This window comes from Podarcis pityusensis (assembly GCF_964106645.2).
Source record: "Podarcis pityusensis genome assembly, chromosome: 16".
NCBI lineage: Eukaryota > Metazoa > Chordata > Lepidosauria > Squamata > Lacertidae > Podarcis > Podarcis pityusensis.
Window position 1 is genome coordinate 15,918,632 of NC_138041.1, and position 8,382 is coordinate 15,927,013.

General features: G+C 50.8%; 1 protein-coding gene across 1 annotated transcript in view; it reads left to right on the forward strand.

Annotated features, from left to right (window-relative positions):
* Positions 1–8,382, forward strand: part of NAALADL1 (N-acetylated alpha-linked acidic dipeptidase like 1) — a 318,716-nt gene that overhangs the window by 267,676 nt on the left and 42,658 nt on the right. The window lies entirely within an intron of this gene.

The window sequence follows — 8,382 nt, forward strand, 5'->3', positions numbered from 1 at the left end:
TTCCTGTGACCCTGGACAGCCACACCGCTCCTCAAGAGGAACATGGATGCACAACTTCTTAGCTGTTATGGCCAATGCCTCTCTCCCCTTCACCTTCAACTCCTTGAAGCATTTTAACAAGGCCATATTTAAGAAGCTGCAGCAGCCATTGCAGAAGTCAATTTGCTGGAGGATCTGGGAGACATAAAAGGTAGTCCTCCTTCACGGAGGGCATAGTTAAAACATGGAACTACCTGCCACTGGAGGCAGTGATGGCCATTAACTGGGATGGCTTTAAAAGAGGATTGGACATATTCATGGAGGGAGGGTAACACTTTCAATGGCTAAAGTCAGTAGCGCATGAGACTTTTAATCTCAGGGTCATGGATTAGAGCCCCATGCTGGGCAAATGATTCCTGCATTGCAGGGGGTTGGACTAGATGACCCTCGTGGTCCTTTCCAACTCTATGATTCTGTGGTTCTATGGCTCTGCTCTGTCTCTACGGTTGGAGGCAGAAATGCTTCTGAATACCAGTTTCTGGAAACCACAGGACGGGAAAGGGCTCTTGTGCTCAGGTTCTGTTTGCAGGTTTCCCATGAAGGAGGAATCTGGCCAGCCACTGTGAGAACAGGATGCTGGACTAGATGGGCCACTGGCCGGACCCAGCAGACTCTTCTTACAACCTTATCTTCTTCTGTTCGCAGGCAGAGAAAAGAGAGAACCAGCATAGGCCAGACGGGCACCGCTCCCTTGCACAAGGCGAGGGGAAAGCAAACACACAGCTTTCCTATTGCACATGCCATACAGGGCACAACAGCAGGAAGCAGAGTGTGGCAATTGCAAATGACATTCACATTTCAGATGGGCAGAGATGAGCCCCAGAGCCCTGCCTTCTGCCTTCTGGGGGGCCGACTCCTTCCTCACTGCCACTGCTAAGCTGGCTGGCTTGAACTGGGTGCTTCTCATCAACTGGGGAAATAAAGGCAGCCTTCTAAGCAGGCATGACCTGCCAATGGTGCCAAGACTGGGGGCGGGCAGAGAGGGGGCAGAGAGAGAGAAGTTTGCAAGGGAGGAGGCACCAAGGGAGATGGAAGCAACTGCCTGGCAAAGATGCCCGTTAAAACACGGGCATTGTTGCTAAACAAAAGGCTTGGGCGAGGCTGGGAGGTGCCCTGGGGAGGTGCCACAAGCTGCCTCTTTCCCAGAGGTCAGGGAGCTTTTGTCCCTCTCTCATAACACACTCTTATAACTCAGGCACATCCAATAAAATGGAAGGTTGGAACGTTCAGGGAAGTTCTTCTCCATGCAGCGCATTATTAAACTGTGGAACTCCCTCCCACAAGATGCACAAAGAAAGGTTGTGCATTTGGGACTGGTTTGTTTAGAGGAAAGCAGAGGAAGAGCAGGCATGATAGACATTTATAAAATTACGCCTGGCCTGGAGACAGTGGGCAGATAAAAGTTTTTCTCCTCTCATATTTTCCCCACACACAGTGCACAGTTAAACTATGGAACTCACTTCCTCAGGAGGCAGAGGTGGCCACCAACTTGGATGGCTTTAAAAGAAGATTAGACAAATTCATGGAGGAGGGGGCTATCAAAGCCTAGTAGTCACTGGGGCTCTGCTCTTCCTCCATAGTTAGAAGCTTCTGAATATCAGTTGCTAGAAGCCTCAGGTAGGGAGACAGCTCTTGTGCTCAGGTCCTGCTTGTGGGTTTCCCACAGGTATCTGGTTGGCCACTGAGAACAGGATGCTGGAGGCCTGATCCCTCAGACTTCTTCTGATGTTGTTAAGAACTTCCTTTGTCTTTCCTGAGGCTTCTGCCCAATCAATGTGCTTGGATGACCCCTGATTTACAAGAGAGGGAAACCTTTCTCCAGGCCAGGGATGGAGAACCTTTGTCATGTGTGCGTGCAGAAGCCAGGCCCTGTGACCAGGACTGGGGCCTTCCAAAATTTGTTCTGAAGAGGCAAGGCGTGGCCTCACAGGTGAGGCCAATTGGTAACTCACAGCACCTGGTGGCAAGAGCTGGGAAGGGATATAAGGTCAGCATTTCCCTTTAGCTCTTTGCCACAGCAACACGTTCCCTGCTTGCTCCACGGACCCTTGACTCGTGACTCCTGGCTTCCTGACTCCTGGCTTCTGGACCCCCCTTCCTGCTCCCACCCCGCCATCTTGCCCCTAGTCCTGACATCCCCTGCTGGGACTTCGATCACCCGTGAACCGGACCGTGACAACCTTTCCCTTCTGGTCAGCAGGAGCCTTCCAGGGGCCACCACCAAGGAGGCTACGTTCCAGCAAAGAACAGGGGAGTTAGACCCATAGCAACTTCAAAGGAGGAATAAGGGTCTTGTACAAACTGGCACTTCAGCTGTGAAGTGACACTTCACCCGTCCCCTTCGCCATTCACCTTCTGCCTTGCCAACTTTCCAGCTTAGGCAAAATTTTGAGCTGTCGGAGTGAGATCCTTTTCTGCCGCTGTTTTCAATCTGATGTTCTTTTTCATTCGCACTTGTTCTTAGTTGTTTGCTGTTGTTTTTAATCATTTTTTTTAAAAAAAAAAGGTTTTGCAATGCTGCCGTTTATGAGATTGCTTTTAGCAGCCTTGGGCCTCTGCAGCATGGAGAAGAGTGAAGGTAAAAAAAAATCTGACTTTGCGAAGAAATAAAGCGGGCAGGGTCCTTTGCAAAGGAAGGGTCTTGTTTTCACCCACAGCCTTTGCTGTCCTTTGAGCTATTTTGGTTCCCATTTCACAGGTGGCTAACTGAGGCTGAGAAAAGACACTCAAGGCCTTCATATAGAATCACAGAATTGCAGGAATCACAGCTCAAGAAACCCCTGGCAGGTGACCCCCAAACCTCTGCTGGAAAACCTCCAAGAAAGGAGAGCCCACCATCTTCTGAGGTGTTACAGTACCTGTGGCAGCGAAGGGGACCTGACCGCCACCAAACCACAGCAGTTTTCAGTTTAGGAACTAAATTGTGGCTTCTCACCATGAGAATTCTCTGAGCTGGAGAGGGTTGGGTCAAGCGAAGGGGCCCTAAGTGCCGAGGAACAGATTCAAAGCTGCGCTTTCTCTTCCTCTCCTCTGGCTGCCCTTTGTCCAAGCTCTCTGGCCGGAGCCTTCGCCACTTCCCAAGGAAAACACACACACTCAGCAGGGCTTGTATTCCAGGCCTGCATTCCTCCCCTGCTGCTCAAAGCCAGATGCCTGCAGGAATCTATGCCAGACCCCAGCCTTCGCTCCCCATAAACTGAACTCAGCCTCCCTCCTCCCGGCTGCTGCCTTCCACCCCCCTCTTCCAATAGGGAAGGAGTTGTAAATAACAATCTTATTTCAAAGCCCTGGCAGAGCTAAAAAAAATCTTCCCCTGCTCCGGGGTTGAGAGAGCAAGTTGCTAGCGGAGGGTTGGATTACTGTGAGGAAAAGAGAAGGATAGAATCTCATAGCGGGTGAAGCTTTTCCAGCCACAGTGGGGGAAGCCTCTCCCCTGGCTTAACATTAGTTAAAAAGGCAGAGGGGTCTGAGCCAGAAAAAGAGGTGGCAACCCTGTATTGTGACAGGACACAGGAAGTACTGCTTTATGGGATGTGCCATTTAACTTATTTATAATATATATATATATATATATATATATATATTATTTATAAAATTTATATATATATATATATATATATATATATATATATATATAAAACTATAGTGGTACCTCGGGTTAAGAACTTAATTCGTTCCAGAGGTTCGTTCTTAACCTGAAACTGTTCTTAACCTGAAGCACCACTTTAGCTAATGGGGCCTCCTGCTGCTGCCGCGCCGCTGGAGCATGATTTCTGTTCTCATCCTGAAGCAAAGTTCTTAACCTGAGGTACTATTTCTGGTTTAGCGGAGTCTGTAACCTGAAGCATATGTAACCCGAGGTACCACTGTATATCTTTTTCTTAAAAAAAAAAAAATGAAGTGGTTAATGGGAATAAAAACCTTTGGAACTCACCGCCACAAGATGTGGCTTAGGATTGATTGGGCAGATTCAAGGAGGGGAGAGTCTTCCAAAGCCTATTAGCCGATGGGAGCCTCCACTTCCAGGTGCAATATGCCTTTGAGTCTTACATTGCTGGCGGCAAACAGGAGGCGAGGGGTGGTCCCTTCCGTTCTCTGCTTTGTAAGCTCTTTGGTTCAACACGCAGTGAAACTTGATGGACCCTAGACGTTGGGAGGGAGCAGGGCAATTTGCTCTGTGAGGATGGGAACTCTGCACGTGCTCAGAACTTCTCCAAATACCAGAGGGCCTGAAGCCTCCATGCCGCTCTGGACAGCTGGGAGCTGCAATTGGCTGGAGCCGACCCGAGGAAGAGCAGAATTCGAGAACTGCTGAGTTACAGCCACCCAGCATCCAGGCCTTTGCGAGGAAGCAAGCGGGGACGGGGAGAGAGCAGCTCACATGCTCTGCCCTTCTCCAAAAATCTTGTGCCTGGATGAGTCATTGCCGAGAGAGCCTGATCTCTCACACACAAGAATGGCGCTTGGGTGGGGCTGCGGTTCAGCAGAGGAAAAATGGATGCCAGATGTCCTGGCCGGAGGCCAAGGCTCCCTCCCCTTCCCCACAGCTGGGGTCCATCTTGAAGCGCCCCGCTGGCTGGCTGTCGGATCAGCGCAAAGAAATGGAAGTGAGGGGAGGACTTGGGCTCTAACTCCACCATCCCCAGATTTTAGGGGTTGTTGGGTTTTCTTTTTACACTCTCTCTCACACACATTGAACTTCCCTCAACAGCCCTATCAAAGAACTCTGGACCCAGGCCCAGATTCCAGAAGCAGCCACAGAATTTATTGCAGCAAGTTGTTAAAAAACGAGAGAAGGGAATTGTTGATCCAGCCGTGCCCCGGCCCTCCCCCACCCCCAAAATATTTGCTGCTGCTCTCTCCCCCCCCCGCCCCGCCCTCCACCACCCCATAATTTTCCATTCCCTCCCCCACCAGAGGATAATTTCGCAGCAAGCCATCAAACAAAACTGGAACATAAAATTACGCAGTTTCGCTTGCTCTTAGCCCCAAGTCCCCATCTCTTATTTTTGTTATTAGAATATGTGTGGTTCATACAGAAAGATGCTTTTTAAAAAAACAAACCCAGAGGAAATGTGTTTTAAAAAACAAACAAACCCAAAACTTGTTTCTATGGCAGCCGAAAAGCAACAAGATTAAATGAGGTGGCGAGGACATCCGGTTCAGATCTCATCTCTGATATGAGCTAACTTGGGTGGTTTTTTGGAGCCCATTCTCTCTCTGCACTTCAGTCTTTCCATCTGCAAAATGGGCGTGATGATTGCAAAGGATTGGGAGGGCTCTGATTGGCGGGACAAGGGTCAAATGCTGTGTTGTCAGTGGCTCTGTCAGGATAGGGTTTGGGTGCAGATGCCCCACTAAGCGGAACGAGGAGAAACCCCACCCCTCAAAAATGTAGCAAGGCTGACATGCCACATTTTGACTTCTGAAAAGCATGGTAAGTCATCTTAAAGGGGAGGGGCTCTCATAAAATCACTACGCCCAGCCTTTAATTACCTAACTGGGCCACTACTGTATGTTGTATAATTAAATAGCCCAAATCTACCTTCAAATCTGGAACTGTAGAAATGCAGCTCTCAGGTCTGCAGGGAAAATTAAACCCAGAGCAATTTTAAACTTTATTGATTACATTTCTACCCAGCCCTTCCTTCCTCCCCAGGGAATGGAAACCGGGACAGCATGTTTTCTTTGGTGGGGTGGGCTAAGGTGCGGGGATTGGGGGACTCATCTGACGCAGGACAAACAGTTCACGATGGGTGGTGGCGGCAGCCTTCAAACGTTGGGGAAAGAGGCTCTCTTTATACGCTCATGAACTCTTGCCCCATCCTTCCTTAGTTAGGCAAGCATGTTGAAAGCCAGACAGTGGCCTGAAGCACAGCAAGAAAGGCAGCGTGGCACAGTGGTTAGCCATCTTATCCACCTTCCCAATTCATGCGTTTAACTCTGTGCCCACACCCACATCCTTGCGAGGTAGACCCTTCTGTGCTAGCAGGCGACGGAATGAGTTCCCCGATGCCTCAACACCCCCCAGCTTCATGCTAAGGGGCCAGGATGTGGCCCCACTGAGGGCATTGGGGGTGGACAGCAGCCACCACTGCCCTCCTCGAAAAGAGGTCCCAATCTGGTTGCTGAGCTCCATTCCATGGCTCCCTCCTTCCTCCCAGCGTTGCATTTGGCCCTGAACGATAAATACCGAGCCGCTTGCGGCCAGGCCCCACCCGCCTAGCAGGATACGTGCATGATTCACTCTTCCTGAGGGCCCCCAAGAAGCCAGATGGAGGCGATTAACTTAAGCCCTTTCCCTACCCTGAACAAGCCAGAAAAGCGAATGGCCAAGCACATTCAGGAGGGGCCAAGTTGCGGAAGAGGTAGCCAGGGGGACAGAGGAGGTCAGGTGGGGAGGGGGTGCAGGACAGGAGGTTGCCAGAGGCGGCTTTGGGGCCCGAGGCTCAGAAGAGATGTCTCTGCCTAGGATGGATGTGAAGCCAGAGAGGACTGCCCTCCTGGAGCAGCAGAAGCAAATTCATGTCCGCCATTTCTTTTATTTGTTTACTGTGTTTCTGTTCCAGCTTTTTCTCAAGGTGGCCTGCACAGTTCTCCTCCTCCCCAGTCTATCCTCACAACAACCCTGTGAAGTAGTTTCAGCCGAGACTGAGCACACAGTGAGCTTTGTGATGGCCAAGAGGGGATTTGAACCCTGCACTCTCCCAGTCCCAGGTCTGGAAGCCCTAACCCAGGTTTCCCAGACTTAAGTTGCCAACAGTTTTTGAACTACAGCTCCCATCATCCCTGCTGGTCCTGCTAGGTAGGGAGTTCAAAAGCTGCTGGAAACCCAAGTTTGGGAAACCGTGTTCTAACCCAACAACTGCCCAGGCAGATGGTGCCCCGGGGAGGCTCTTAAGTCTGACTGTGGCAGCTTTGAGGGCTCTGCTGTCCCTGAATGTTGTGGACTCAACCAGCCTTTGTGGCCAACAGTGCAGTTTTAAAGCCACAAACTGGGAGGGCGGACGAGATTTGATGCTACAGAACGGCAGAATTCCAAGGGGAATTTCTCTGGGCCAAGGCACGAACCAGTTCGGCTGCCAAGACTTTGCGCCCGTTGAGTTTCAGGAGAGTAAAAGCCAAGCCCTGAGAGGCATGGGGGCCAAATCGAATTCAAAACACTGAAACCACCAAGAGGGCCCCTTGCCTGCATAGAATCGGAGAGTTGGGTCATCTAGCCCACACCTGCAATGCAGGAATTGCAGTTAAAGAATCCCTGACACATGACCATCCAATCTCCACTTTAAAATCCCCAGTGAAGTCCACCACCTTCAAGAACACACTTGATAGTTTTGTGCCAGCCTAAACAGCTGCCAAGTCCCTGGTGCACAAAGCCATGAGGACCAGCAGCTTGTTTTCCTTTTTGAAAGACTTGCAGGATTAGCTCAGCCCCTGGGCTTTGCACGTAGGAGGTCCCAGGGTCAACTCCCGCTGATGTCTCCTCGCCAGAGATCCTGGCGAGTTGCTGCCAGTCAGTGTAGGCAGGCTGAGCTAGGCAGGCCAAGCGTTTGAGAGCATCCTCTGCTCCTGCGCCCAGTCCTTGGCCGACCCTTCTCTGCTTCCTCCGCTTGTCCCAGCGGGGCCTCAGAAATGGAAGCACTTCCTTTGTAAAACGGTGGCATGTTAAATCCATTTTCTGCCCTTTGTGGGACGTGGGGAGTGGCCTTCATTCAGTTACCTGCTCAGCCTTCCTCCTGGGTCAAGGCCTATCAGACGGGCATTGTGGAATACCCAGATATTCCTTGCTGCTTGCTTGGGCATGGGGTGTCAGCAACACTCAGCTTACAAGCCCATCTTATTTGTTTTAGGCAAGGCCTGAATCAATACCACAGGTGTGGTTCTGTTTGTGTTCTACCTTGGCCCTTACACCTAGCCTTGATAAGAAAATGGGAAATCACACCCTGAGTCCATAGCTGCTCCTGTGTTGCTCTTTGCAAAGCATCCGCGCTGTTCTCCCTTGGTTTAGCTGGAAAGGGGTGTGTCAGGGTTTGGAAACCTGTCTAGCAACTTCATAAAGGTGCCACTTCCACCCGCCCCTCCCCATTTCAAGGACTTAAGAGCCTTGATGGATCGGGCCAGTGGCCCATCTAGTCCAGCATCCTGTTATCATGGGAAACCTGCAAGCAGGACCCAGGCACTCTCCCGTCCTGTGGTTTCCAGCAACTGGAACGCAGAAGTGTTGCTGCCTCCAACTGTGGAGGCAGACCCCAGCCACTGTGGCAAGTAGTCATCGATAGCCTTCTCTTCCTCCATGAATTTGTCTGATCCTCTTTTAAAGCCACCCACGTTGGTGGCCATCAA